Source organism: Grammomys surdaster, unplaced genomic scaffold, assembly GCF_004785775.1.
Source record: "Grammomys surdaster isolate TR1022 unplaced genomic scaffold, NIH_TR_1.0 126313, whole genome shotgun sequence".
Lineage (NCBI taxonomy): Eukaryota > Metazoa > Chordata > Mammalia > Rodentia > Muridae > Grammomys > Grammomys surdaster.
The window spans coordinates 4,852,229-4,867,024 of NW_021621113.1; positions in this window are offsets into that span (position 1 = coordinate 4,852,229).

Below are 14,796 nucleotides of genomic sequence, written 5' to 3' on the forward strand. Positions count from 1 at the left end.
CCAGATGGATGCCCAGCTGGGCGATGGTGGCACACACCTTTAATTCCAGCAGTTGGGAGGCTACCCTGGTCTAAAGTGAATGCCAAGACAGCCAGGGCTGCACAGAGAAACACTGTCTGAAAAAGAAAAATGTTATGAAGTGTGGTCAGGAGGGTATAGGACCAGTGAGGCACAGCAGTGAGGTGTGCATGGCTGTGGAGCTAAAGCCATTCTGAGCTCCTGGAGAAGAGGTGGGTGACTGGCTCAGATTGGACTGTGGAGTCCCAGGACAGTCTAGGCAGCCCAACTAAAGACATCCCAGACTCCTGTGAACTTACCTTCCCTCTATCTGGACTTGTCATTGTGTCATCATGACAAGGAATCCACCTCAATATCATACAGGTGTCCCCTCACTCTACCCTGTAAGAATAGGGACGTGGGCAGTTTAAATTTCCCGGTTTCTGTGTGTGTGTCTGTGTGTGTGTCTGTGTGTGTGTTTTGTCTACGTGTATGTGCACATGTGTGCCTGGTGCCTGCAGAGGCCAGAAACTCCCTGGAGCTGGAGTTACAGGTGATGGTGGGGCACACGTGCTGGGTACTGAATCCAGGACCTGAGGGGGGGCAGTAAGTTCTTTAAGGTATCTCTGCGACCCCTAAATTTTAAAAAATTCATATATTTAATTCATAAGTTTTCCATCTCACAATGCAAGCTTCGTTCCCCTTTGGCTTTTAAACAAAGTTACGTTTCTGCAGTAAGCTTTGTGGTGGCACAAGGAAGTTCTCACTTAAACACGGATTCTAACCGATGATCTTTAGGTGCAACCATATGACAATTCTGTATGCGCCCAGGTCCCTGGTGGTGGGTGTTGCTGGCATTCTCATAAACGTGAAGCTCTGAATAAAGAACCCCAAGGAAGGTGTGGGGTGTCCTCTTCTGTCTGCAGTGGAAAACAGACCTGGACATCACTAACATTTCAGAATCTGTTGCCAGCCCCTGTTGCAGCCAAGGAAGCAGCATGCAGCATGCCATGCCGGCTCTCCAGTAGTAGGGCCACATTTGGAGGTTAGGAAAGACTGGTCCTCTTGTCCTGGAGTATAACCTGCTACACTTGTCTGGAATCCTGAAGGGTGCTGTTTGGCCGTTGTTATGGAGACTGGACGCCCTCTTTGGCCACAAGTTATTTGGTCATCCCTTACTGTCAAGCAAAACCAGAGAACTGTCCTGCCTCTCTGAGGTTTCCTGTAGTGTTCTGGACTGGTTGGCCAATGATCAGTGCAGTGAAGGCTGAGATGGAGTAAGGTCCTACCCGTGCTGCTCTGCCCACTCAGTGCAGTGCATGGAAGACCCTGGCAACAGAGAGGAAGGCCTGCTCTCCAGCACTAGTGCTATGGGGTAGTGTGCGCACACGTCATTAGGTGAAGATGAAAGCCTAGAGGGGGAGAGCTTCAGCCATGCACCAAGCTGCATGCACACTCCTGCACACTACCTTTTTCTGAGTTCGAAATCACTGGTCACATGGAGGAAAAGACAGGCAGGTCTGAGACCTTGTCTTAAAGTACAGCATGAGTTAGCCTGCTGTGCATATCTTACTACATTTACCAACTCTGTGTAAGCAGAGTCAGTGTGGAAGTGTGAATTGGCAAGCTGAGGGCTGGGCTGAGCATCATGGTGCAGCCCTTTAATCCTAGTACTGGGACTGTGGAGGCAAGCAGATTTCTGAATGAGTCCAACCTGATCAACACAGTACGTGTCAGGCCAGCCAGGGCTACATAGTGGATCCAACTGGATCTGACATTTAAAAGAAGACTTCATACAGGGCTGGAAGGAAGGGTTCCGCAGGTGAGTCCTTACCGCTCTTGTAAAGGAGTTGGGTCCCAGCATCCCAGTCTCCGATGTTAAGTGCACCAGCTCCTCTTTCAAAGGACTCAGGTTTGATTGCCAACACCCTCACAACAAATAACAATCTATAAAGCTAATTCCAGGGGATCCATCCCCCTCTTCTGGCCTCTGCACACTTACAGATTAACAGGGTCGCGAACCCTTTGGGAGTTGGCTTAAGACCATCAGAAAACATAAATATACATTATGATTCCTAACTAACAATACTTGAGTTGTGAAGTGAAAAAAAATCTGGTTGGGCTCACTACAGCATGAGGAACTGTGTTAAAGGCTCACAGGATTAGGAAGGTTGAAAATCATTGACATAGATACATGTGTCCCAGAAAAACACCCATATACAAAAATATAATCATTTAAAAAATAATTCTCCCAACTTAATGGGATATTCATAAATATGGACTATAAGATAGACCTTAAAACATTAATAGAAATAATGAAAGGTTGCTGGAGAGACTGACTGCTTTGCAGTTAAGAATACTGGCTGTTCTGGTATACGACCCGGCTCAATTCCCAGCACCACATGGTGGCTCACAACCATCTGCAACTCCAGTTCCAGGAGATCTGATGCCCAATTTTGACCTTCATGGGCACCAGGCACACAAAGTGATGCACAGACATACATGAAGGCAAAACAACCATACACACAAAAGGTTTTTTAATCATGGAAGAGGCCACCAGGGAGGTGGTTCACTGAGTAAAGGTCTAACAATCCTGAGTTCAGTCTTTGGGATCACGTGGTGAAGGGAGAGAACAGATTAGTGCAGAGACACCAGAAGAGGACATCAGACCCAATTACAGACAGTTGTGAGCCACCATGTGGTTGCTGGGAATCTAACTCAGGACCTCTGGAAAAGCAGTGCTCTTAACCACTGAGCCATCTCTCCAGCCCCTAGGTGAACTTTTATAGTATTGAATCAGTGTAGGACAAGAGCCGGGCAGTGGTGGAGTACACATTTAATCCCAGCACTCGGGAGGTAGAAGCAGGTGGATCCCTGAGTTCAAGGCCAGCCTGATCTACAGAGTGAGTTCTAGGACAGCCAGTACTACACAGAGAAACCCTGTATTGAGACCACCCCCCCCTCAAAAAAAAAAACTAGGATGAGTAACTTCTGCTTTAGAAAACTTGCAGTGGGGACTGAACCCAAAACAAGTACCAAAAATATAATTAAACACAAGGGTATAAATGAAGCTGAAAACAGGAAATTGAGAAAACCAAAAGATGGGTTTGGTTTGGGTTTTTTTTGTTGTTGGGTTTTTTGTTTTTGTTTTTTCTTCAAGATAGGGTTTCTTAGTGTGTGTAATCCTAGCTGTCCTGGAACTGTGTAGTCCGGGCTGGCCTCAAACTCATGAAGATTGCCTATCTCTGCCTCTTAAATGTTAGGATTAAAAAAACATACACAGCAACCACCCCACTTTTTTTTTTTAAGAAGATCAATAAACTTGGTAAACTAACCAGGATAACAAGTGCAAGTATGTACACCATAGTGTCAGAATTGACAAGTGAAAGGACAATTGGGACTTGGGGGGTGTGGGGGTGGGCAGTTCAAGCCCCTGTTAGTCTGATTCCTGGGTGAACTTGACCAAAACACAAATTTGCCAGAATAATTAAATTGTTCCAGTAGGCCCCACATATTCAAGAACTTGAGTCAGTTAACTTCTTGAAACTAGGCACATAAGCCCCATCAGATGCTTACACTCGGGCTAGGGGCGTGGCCTTAGAGTGCTTGTCCAGAATGCACAAAGCCCAGGGTTCAGCCCCTAGCATTTCAAAAGCCTAGCAGGATGCCACACACTTGTAGTCCCGGTCCTGGGAGGAGGAAACAGATCAGAGTTCAAGCTCATCCCTAGTTACACAGCAAGCTTGACGTCAGCCTGGGGTACCTGACACTGTCTCAAGATGGTTGGGTTGGGTTGGGTTTGGTTTTTGAGGTCTTTATGTGTCAGTGTTTGACTGCACATATGTCTGTGTGTGCAGTATCAACAAAGATCAGAAGAGGGCATCAGATCCACGGGACTGAAGGAACCCACCATGTGGTGGCTGGAAATTGAACCCAGGCTGCTCTTAACTGCTGAGCAGGGCCTCCAGCCTTAAGTTGTTTTTCTTAAAAGGGAGTAATCCTAGATCAGCTTGAGATGGGTCGTAGGAACAGAAGCTTTTCTAACACACCAAATCTGAGGTGCATTTTCCAAGTGCAGGAGCACATGTGCTCTTAACTGCTAAGGGTCTCTTCGTGCCCCTCCCTCACTGCTTTTGAGAAGAAAGGCCATTCTCAGCAGTCTGTAAACATTCCAGAAAATGTAGCCATTGCTTTAAGGGAAACATAGTTACTCTGAAGGGTCCCAGAGGGACTTGAACTGGGGAGACATATCACTCAGACTTTAGGACTTAAGGGAGAGACATGGCTCTAGGTTGACAGGTGTTGCAGAGTGTTACAAGAACACTCTTGAGAGTGTTACACTCTACACCCTCAGGGCTGGTAATGTTCTCTTCCCCATCGACTTGGTCATGGACAAGGAAGTCACAAATCTATCCCCAGGGTGTGCATGAAGACAGGTGTGACAGAAGGATGAAGGATGAGGTGACAAAACTCAGAGGAGCTGGACGACCCAAGTTCAAGTCCCAGAGCCTCCATGGTGGAGGACGAGGACAAGCTCCATACATACCCACACAGACAACTTGCTCCTCCAGGATCCAAGACAGTATGTGTCAAACAGACACCATGGTTTATGCCAAAAGTCCTTCACAAGGAGAAACAGTTTTTCTACCCCTCCGCTCTGAAAGTCCCAGTGACAAACCCAGGCATGATTCTGCCAACGTTCACTCTGAGGAGCCAAAGTGTTTATTGGGCATAAGAGAGTGGTTACCCACAGGATGTGTCACCCCCTCCCCCGACAGGCTGCACTTGGAAAGCCTTTGCCCAGCAGGGACGAAGGCTCCCTGGTAGAACTGACTAGTGAATGTAGTGTCTCCTCCCCCAGTCTTCCTGGCTTTACACTCTAGCTCCTTCCCTAAACCCTGTACAGTTAGCACAGTAAGTGGTACCAAGAGACTAGGTCCTCAGGTGACTCTCCAAGACCTTCCTGTAAGAATAACCTCGTGTACTGTGTGGAAGTATCACCTGTCAATAAAAATCTGATGGACAGGAAGCTGAGGCGGGAATGAGTTGGAGGGAGAGAGGGGAGTTCTGGGAAATAAGGCAAGTGTGGGGAGATTCCCTGACTGGATGCAGAGGAAGTCAGACACATGAAACTGAGGAGAGGTGACCAGTCATGTGGCAGACACAGACGAGGATAAATGGGATAACTAAATTATGGGCTGCTCGGGGAACAGGCCTGGCTTATGGCCTGGGCACTTATTGATAAATAATAATCCTTTGAGTCATTACTTGGGAACTGGGGCACAGGTGGGAAAGCCTGCGGCTATGCCCTCCCCGCCCCTCTGAGAGGAAATGGTCAACAAGCCCAGGGAGCAAGGGGCACAGCACAGAAAGCTCCAGAAGGGCAGTTGCTTGTCTTAGAGGACAGCCATTCACAAACCTCTCCACCCCCTTCCCCTTCTACAAGGGTCCCTGAGCCTTGGCAGGGGTGACATAGTTATCTGACTATTCTCCAACTCAGGCAGGATACTGAACCTCCATGTTCTTCCATGCCAGTCTCCAGGACAGTGCTGTTGGCAAGCCTAGGTTGATTTTTCCCCCTCCCTCTTCTTACAAAACACAAATGAGGAAACTGACAAAAACAGATGGGAACATGTCCCGAGGGACATGGGTAATAGGCCTATGTAAACACAAATTTGAGACGCACTTTAGCTGGTACAGCATTTATCCAGGCAAGAGCAGTTGCTCCTCCGCTGGAGCCTGTGACTCCCTGGTCACAGGATTTTTGTCTTAATTTCCTTGAGCCAAATGTAATTCACCTCCTGTGGAGAGAGTTTTCTGTCCAATCAGAAAGCTGCTCCCATAACCACTATAGCACTAGCACGGTGAGAAAAGCAGGAGCCACCACTGGGTACATTCTTAGGTCTTCATTCTTCCCCAGCACAGTTTCTGGCACCACAGGAGGGAGAGAGCTCACTGAGAGGAGACACTTTGGGCTCATTCTAGATTTACTTCTCCAAGTCCCTCAGCCACCGCTCCCAACCTCAACAGGGTCTCACCATCAGCTCCAAATGCAACTAGACACTGGCCGTGACCTTTGTGTCCTACTGGCCTCTAGGGCTTCTGTAGCCAACAACTCCTAGGGGGATAACCCACTCCTGCCACTGAGATTCCCAATTAACCCCTGTATGGCCTCTGGGAGCACCTGTGTTACCCCCATACAACCTTCTGTGGACTTTCAGGGTTCCAGGCGCAGGCTATTGCAACTTCCCCAGTCACCTTGGTGGGTGTCACCCAGCCATCAATCTCCTGAGAGCTGGGCTTTGTAGCCTTGGAGAACTGCCTCCCCACCCAGGCTGGCTTCTTGAGGTGTGTGCACATGTCTCTTAACTGAGTCTCCAAATAAAGCAAACACTCAGCAGTGACTGCTACGTTACCTGGACGTCTTCACCTTTCGGCTCCACAGCAGGCCAACATCTGCCTTTTCCTTCTCTTTTATCCAGTTTAACAGAGCCAGCCTCACAGCCCTTTCTGGCTGCAGTTCCTTCCTCACCGCCTGCACTCTCCCTCCTGGCTGCTTCCTCCACAGATGTCTGATTACCCACAGCGCCATCCAATCTCCCCCTGTAGATGCTTGCTGACACCTCCTCCTGTTACACCAATCCCAGGCTCCAAGGGCTTCCGAGAGCTGTCCTACACCTTCTGTTGTTTAAAAACAACCCTGTACTTCCGGGACAGACCCCAGCCATCAGGCAGCGGAGTCACTCCACACCACCTGGAAGAAAACTGCCCATGCTCTTGACAGATTCCCACAAACCCTGTAGGGACAAATCACCATGGCAAAGTGTCCTCTGCAAACACCGCATCCGCCTGCATCCTCCCCCTCCCCCATCTCTACTCAACCTCAGCTGTCTCACTCTCTGTATCAGGTAAGACACCACTACCTTCCCAAACTCGTCCTCAAGTTTTTCCTATCCTAACGACTAGGTCAAATGCTACTAAAATCTCTTCCCCAGGGGAAATAAGCAATGTCTACCCTTCTCCCAAGGTCCTAGAGACAAACTGAGACATGACTCCATCAAAGCTGACTGAGCCAGTGAGGTGAGTTTGTTGAGCTTTGTTATAGAGCACAGGTGAGGGGCTACTTACAGGAGTGCGGTACCCCTCTCCAACAGGCAATACCTGGAAAGTCCTCACCCAGCAGCCATGAGGCCCAGGAACAAACACAGCACAGCTGGGATGATGATGACTGATTGATTGAAAGGAGGCACAGCTGAATGTCTTAAGATGGCAATTGTTTGGTTCAGGGACCGTGCTGTGCAACAGTGATTGACTCCAGCTAGGAATAGAGGTGAGCTAGTTAGGGGACTCCTCGGATGTTGGAGGTAGATACCATAACCTCAAAGCCAGGCTGTCCCAGGTACAAGCCAGCTGTGCCAGGTACAAGCCAGCTGTGCCCTGGAGCCTTCCTTCTCCTTAGCCTCAGAACTGTTTCGTTTTGTTTTGAGACAGGGTCTCACTATGTGGCCCTGGCTGGCCTGGAACCCACAGAAATCTACCTGCCTTACCTCTTGAGTGCTTGGATTTAAGGTATACACCACCAAGCCCAGCTTTCAAATCTATTTACTTATTTATAGACAGTTTCACATTCTGTAGCCCAGGCTGCCCTGGTACTCACTACATAACCTAGATGACCTCTAACCCATGACAACTTCCTGGCTCAGCCTCCTGAGAGCTGGGATTACAGGTGTGAGTCACAACGTCTGGCTCTTGTCACCTAGATTGACAATCACATAAAAAGACACCTTTGGGTGTGTGTGCGGATGAGATGTTTTCAGAAAAGTTCCTGGAGACAGAAGAGAGCTCCCCTGGTATGTGGTTGAGTGGTACCATCCATCGGGGATCTAGGAATGAAGGAAACAGGAAAAACTCAGCTGGACCCCAGCTGTCATCTCTCCCAGCTTCCTGCCTGACAGACACAGCATGGCCAGCTGCCTTGCACTCTGGCGGTGACAGACCACATCCTTAAATTATGAACAAAACAAGCCCTGCCTTGAGTTGTTGCTGTGGGCATTTTTTCACAGCTGAGGAAAAGACATGGTGTACCCACTTTAAAACACTCTGTAGTCTGAAGTTAGGGGTTGGCAAACCATAACCCATAGCCAAAGGAGCCTGCTTCCCCACTGACGTGTGGCCTGTGAGCTCAGAAGGGTTTCAGCAGTTTCAAATGGTTGAGGATAAAAATAAAAGCCAAACCAAGTCACATCAGGTCCACTCTGGGCCTAGCCACGCCCGTCTGCTTAGAGCTTGTCAGAGGTAGCAGAGCTAGGCTGGAAAGTTCTCACAGCTTAAAATATTTACTGAGCAGAGCTGGCAGTGTTGTGTAGTTAGTCAGCCACAGCCTCTACACCACATTGCGGGCACAGGAAAGAAAAGGAGAAGGGAAAAATTATAGTAGGGAAATTTACACGACACACCCAGAAAAGACCAACTTTATTACAGTCAGCGGAGGCAGTGACATACATACAGCATTGATACCGATGAAGCTGTTTTGTTTTTAATCTATTTATGTGTGTTCTTGGTGTCCAAGGAAGCCAGAAGAGGGTGCTGGATCCTCGGAACTAGAGTTACAGACTGTTGTGAGCCTCCATGGCGTGCTCTCTCTCCAATGAAGCTGGGTTTTAAGCGGGAGGAGATTCTGTGGCACTCTGTGTGTGGGGGTGAGGGGGTGCACGAGAGAGAGAGAGAGAGAGAGAGAGAGAGAGAGAGAGGGGGGGGGGGAGGGAGGGAGGGGGGGAGGGAGGGAGGGAGAGACAGACAGACAGACAGACAGACAGACAGACAGACAGACAGACTGACAGACTGACTGACTGACAGGACTGTCCAACCTAGAGCTTAGTGCAGAGTAGGCAGGTCTGCTCAACTCCAGCCTCTAGGACTTTTCTACTCAGTATGGCAGCTAGACATCTCCCTTGGAAGATGGGCAAGATTGAAGCCATTCATGAGGGTCAGGAGGAAGGTGAGTACTCAGGCCATGACAGGAGCTGGAAAGGGCTCTGGTCCCCTCAACTTCCACAAAAAAGGATGAGCCCTGGCATCCTCCAAGAAGGGTAGCCCTGGGGACTGCAGCGGTGTTACTGGGAAACCCTGAGGTCATGTTCTGGGAAGGAGGGGATGGAGAAACTAGGTCAGGATGAAGGCTAGGTCAGGAAGCTTCCTGGATGCTCTTCCAAACTGAAAGCCACACAGAAACCAGGGCACTCCCAGCTCCACACGTAGGGATCAGGGATCATCAGAACTGAGCTTTCTTTAAAAAACAAAATGAAACATCTTAGTAGAACCAGGGTTTGTACGTTGGGGTTCAGGCGGAGCTGACACTTGGAGAGGGTCTGGCCTTTCTCTGCCTGGTAGCTGTGTTGGGGCTTTGCCTCATAATGGCTTACAGAGCAGGAAGGTGAGAGGAACCTCCCGAGGCAAGTGAGAACTTCAGGGGACCCCATTAGGATCACAGTTCTTTTCGTTAATAAGAGAATACATGTATCTTTAATCCTCACTTCCTAGGCAACCCCGGTGCCTAGAAAGTCCACCAACGAACTCCGGGCTGCTCCCAAAGAAACGCAAATCACAGCGTGCGGCGTGGATTGCGCCTGGTACCTGTTGTGGGCCAGGGCTGCGGACTGCAGTGAGAGCGGCTGCTGGGAGGAACTGCGAACCCCCCCCCCGGGGGGGCAAGAGAAAGATCAGTTGTGGCCGGAGCTGAGCAGTCGTCCCCTCCCAGACATTAACCCGGAGAGGACAAAAGAAAGTGCCTAGTACAAAGGCCTTTACGCTGGCGTTATTTATAACAGACTTGGGGAGGGAGGCCAGCCAAGCCCCACCACACGGCCGGCTCGTAAATCCAGGCACCATTCCGCAGCCTCAGCCGAGCGCAGCAATTCCCTCCCTCCCAATCTGCTGCGCAGGCTTCGGTAGCTGCAGGGGTGGGTGGGGAAAGGTAGGGTGAGGTGCGGGCGAGCCAGGAACCTACCATCCGACTTGACTGTGGAACTTTCGCTGACTTCATTAATCTTCGGCCCTCCAGCATCTCCGGACAAGAAAGGAATTACTGAAGATGTTTGGAAAAACAAAAACAAAAACCAAAAACCAAAAACTTCCTGGGGCATCATGGGTGATTTTTCCAAACCAGGAATTCGGACAGGGGCCAATAACGCGGAACCATACATAGGTAGGGGAGTCTCGAACCATCCAGGTAAGGCTCCCGCACTGGTGCACTCTAGGGAGAATCTTTTAGGACCGCTCAGGGAATATTCTCTCCTCTCCCTTTAGTGATCTATCAGGGAGTATGGTGGAGAGAGGTGATTGATCTGAGATCCCTAAATGCTGGGAGTAGGCCCTGGGTAAGTGGTGTCCTGACTCCATTTTCCCAAGGCTTGAGACTGCTGCTGCCTTCGCGCTGGGTGGCCCTCGTAAGTTACTTAATGCTTTGGGCCATGGTCGTCTGCTAGCTCTGTGTACAGAGGCCTCTGGATGTTCATAGACTTGAGGTTCAGACACTGACACCTCCTGACCCCCTTCAACCCTGTCACCGTCGGGATCGGGCTTGGAGGTGAGCAGAGAGGCATCCTTCCCATCCCACACTGGATGCTGCCCGAGCACCATCTCACGACTGAGGGTCTTGATAACTGTAGGTGCCCCCACTGCGGCCTGCAGCCCTGCCCTATCAAAGGAATGGCATGGCTGTGGACGCAAAGGCTCACAGGTGCGTAAAGATGAGGGGGACTTATGAGTGAGCCTCTGTCCTCTGAGCCGGTGGAAGTCACCACAAATCTCAAGAGAGGTATTCAGTCTGATGAAGGGGCGCGCCTGCCTCTACAGGCCTGCTGGATGCCCAGCCTGGGGCTGCGTCCACGTAAGCCGACCAGGACAGAATATGTGCGTGGACACACACAGTTCAGAATGGAGCGTAGCTCTGTCGTTATGGAGCGATTTTGCACCCCTTAGCCAAGAGGACCTCGGGGGAGCGAGGGCTGCAGCCAACTTAAGCTGCACGCGGCAGGGACCGGGGTAGATATCTGCTCTGACCTCCCCAGGGGAGCAGGGTGGTTTACAGGGAGTTCACACGTGAGGCCGGAGGGCGAGTGCCCCTGAGGAGCGAGGACACGTGGGCACCAGCGAGGGCAGCGGGCATACTCGGGCATGACCACCAGGGGGCGCCCCTCGCACTCTCCATTTCTCCCTAGGTTGGGAATCCCCTATAGGGTCCGGAGCCTAGGAGACACAGAGCCCACTGCCTCACTGGCAGTGTAGTTTGTCACTAAAGGAGTTGCCACATTCCTGTGGTATCTATGGCGGACTCCTAGTTGTCTCATTTCCCAGCTTCCAGCGAAATCCTGGCTATGCTCTGGGGTCAGGCTCCCGGAGACAAGGGAGTGTAAGCATCTTTACCCACAAGGCAAGTGCCACCGCCTGGGGATGGTGAAGGGACAAGCCTGCAGCCTCCCCAACAGCTAAAGGTTCTACCTTGCTTTTTCCAGCTCCAGCACAAAACCCCTAACAGGTAGGCAGTGCTACTACACCAGGGTGGGTAACCTGCCACCCTGCTCCTCTCCAGGGCTCATCCTGTACACAATAAGGCCATTTTCCAGCCTTACTGTGCAGGGAGACAAAGGGGCAGATATTCCCCCAATAGGCACTTTTCTCTTGGTTTGGGGAGCTCCTTCTGTGCCCTACCAGCTGGAAGTACTCAGGAGGAGTAAGGTGAGGATGACAGCCACAGGGCCACACCTATTGTGGAGAGGAAGACCATGTTTCTGGCCAGCAGCCCTGCTCCAAGCCTTTGGCAGATCAGCAGCTCAAGTCCTTTGTAGGACCCTTCACTCCCTCCCAGGGTTTTGAGAGACTCTTCCCAGCCCTTGTTCCTTTGAAGTTCCTGCCTTGTCCCATCCTGTTCCAGTTGACTGGACCAGTGGAAGACGTCTGCTCTGGTAAGGCCTAGTTGGAGCTTTTAGGTAATGATGGAGCTAAAATGACTGCAGCGGAGGTTTCCGGACACTTCTGAGCAAGGCTGGTCTAGGCCTCAAGTCTTCAGAAGGACTAGCCTGGGCTTCCCTAGGGTAGCTGCTGCCTCTATGGCCTTTAAGTGGTCAGGTCTGTTAGCCCAGGAAGGGAGCACCTGCTAGGGCTCAGAGAAATGGCTAAAGAAAAGGAATGGCCTCAGCGTGTCACTTTTTGGTGGGACAGACTATGGGAAGGCCCAACCTCTTTCCGTGGTTAATACCGTCTTCTTATTTTGTACATGAGCAGGCATAAATGTGACCAGGGCAAGGCTGGATACAGCTGCCACAGAAGCTTCCCACCGATATGGGTGAAAGCCCACTTCACAGACTGCACTTCCCACTTCAGAGAACCGGGAGACCAGGGAGAGGAGCCTAGGAACCTTCCACCCAAGCATGGCTTGCAGAGGCTGTTCTCTTGTCACAAGGGCCTTGTTCCCTCAGTGGCTCTGGAATCACCAAGTTCTGCCTTCTCCTCTCTAAGCTCCAAAGAGCCACAGTGTCCACATTAATTTTCCTGTCAGTAGCCTAAGGACATCACCCAAAGTAGAGCCTCCAGAGTGGGCACAGTTTTGACGGGCCACATCCACTACCCTCTAAGGACCTGAGCTCTTGGTGTGACTAGTTCAGAGGCTAAATCCCAATATTGCCAGGTACTGGCAGGGCCACCTGGGGCAAGTCACCCCACCTCCCTGGGACTCAGCCTTCAGGAAATAGAGTCTGGATTTGGGGGTTTGGGAGTCTGGGTTCACATTGTGAAACATGGCACACTAAACTGCCCCCAGTCAGGCCCTACCATTCTCCTAGGGTGGAGCAGAGCCACACTCTGTCCTTTGGACAACTCTGAAGTCTTAGCTGATTGAGCTGATGCACCTCTAAGTTAGTCACTAGGGACAGGGTGTACAGACCACACTGCCACCAGCTGTCCCCTCTAGAGGTGGCTCAGGCAGCACATGCAGTCTTGGCTAAGAGAGGTGAGGATTCCAAGCCTTGTGTATGATAGGGCTGTGCCTGCCTGTCTGTTTTTTTCTGTGTGTGTGTGGTGGGGCACAATGTACCCTTCCCCAGGATGGCCTCAGGGTGCTGGTGTCACATTTCTGGCTTCTACCCCATCCATCCAGGTTCCTCCCAGTTCAGAAGGAAAAGCAAGCTTCTAGGTCACACAGAGGCCAGGGCAGAACCGAGTAAGGTCCAGACTGCTTGGGGATTATCACTGTCCCAGCCCAGAGGCCAGTGGCCGGCCACACATCTGCATAGACGGGATGAACCCCCACCCCCAACCCCCAGACTGGGAGGTCTCTCTGCAGGGGAGGCCTGCGGGAAGGGAGGCCTGTCTCCCCCTCCTGGTTTCCTGTGTCCCTGCTTCCCACACTTTCTCTGAGCTCTCAGAGAGAAACAGAGCCAGGGTTACAGCACGGCTCAGGCCCATGCCTGAAGCAATGTTAGAGGACAGGCAGACTGATAGCACTTCGAACCAGGTGTTCCACATGTGTGCAGTCATTTCAACTCTGAGAACACACTGTGGTGTTATTTGTTCTTATAAAGATGGGGAAACTGAGCCACAGAGCTTAGGTATGTTCTCCTCTCTCACCTCTCTCTTTCCTTCTTCCCCCAGGGCCCAGGGTGGAGAACAGGAGGGGGAGTGGAGGAAGTCACAGGCCTCACGCATCTCTCTAGCGTGGAGGGCCAGCTAGGACACACATTCCCCAGAGCACAAGGCTCCAGAAAAGAACAAGTCAGAACCAGCCTTGGGCCTCAGACCTCAATGCTGGCCAGGGCCCCCCCCCTTCCCCCCAGACCTCAATGCTGGCCAGCCCTCCCACCCCCGGAAACAGGGCAATCCCCAAGAGCGCTCTCGGCTCAACTGTGTATAGAGGGAACTCTGGAGGAGCATGAGGTGGAAAGGCAGAGGTTTTCCTGACAAAAAAAGCCAGGAACTGGCTGAGCCTTGGGGCCAGAGCTCAGAGGAGCTGGGGACCTCGGCAGCTCTTCAGCCACACGGGCCAGGTGAGAAGGTCAGGAGCATGCTCAAACCACACCCGCTCTGAAACCATTTGGACAGCACCAGGGAGCCATAGAGGGTTTTCAGCAGGGGACAGATTCACAGTGGAATGGTGCTCTGTGACGTTTGCAGACCAGTTAGCAGAGACAGGCAGCGACCAGACTATGGGGACTCTAGGAGAGTGGGCTGAAGAGGACAGCGGCTACAGGAAAGAACTGGCTGATTCTAGATGAAGAGGGGAGTTGGGGCTTGAGGAGTGTGCTCTGATGGTGAGTGTGGACCTCGCCAGCGGAAGTTTGGGTTCAGGGACCGATCAGGAGGCCCTGGCAGCTGAGAGTGAAGTCTGTGCCCTGGGCTTATGGTCTCCATTGTGGGAGGGACACCCAGAAGGCAGGGGATCCACACACAGGCCCGGCGAGTGAGTGGGGACGGATCAGGGAGTCAACACAGGCAGATGCCTCCGGCGTCAGCCCTGGAGAGAAGAGGAAACCGGAGGCTCTGCGGCAGGAGGATGCCGGTCTCCGGGGCCAGAGGGGAAAGGGCCGCGCGCGCAGCCGGCTCTCATTAGCACGGGCCGCGGGCTAATCAATCCCAGGCGGGGGCTCCCGGGCCGCGTCCGCATCATGGAAACTGGCCGCGCGCCCGGCGGAGCGAGCGGGGCCGTCGGTGGGGCCGGGCCGGGCGCCTCTCCGTCGAGGGCGCGGGCGGAGGCGGGTCGCGGGGTCCGGGGCGGGGCTCAGCCGCCTCGCGCCCTTCCTGCAGCCG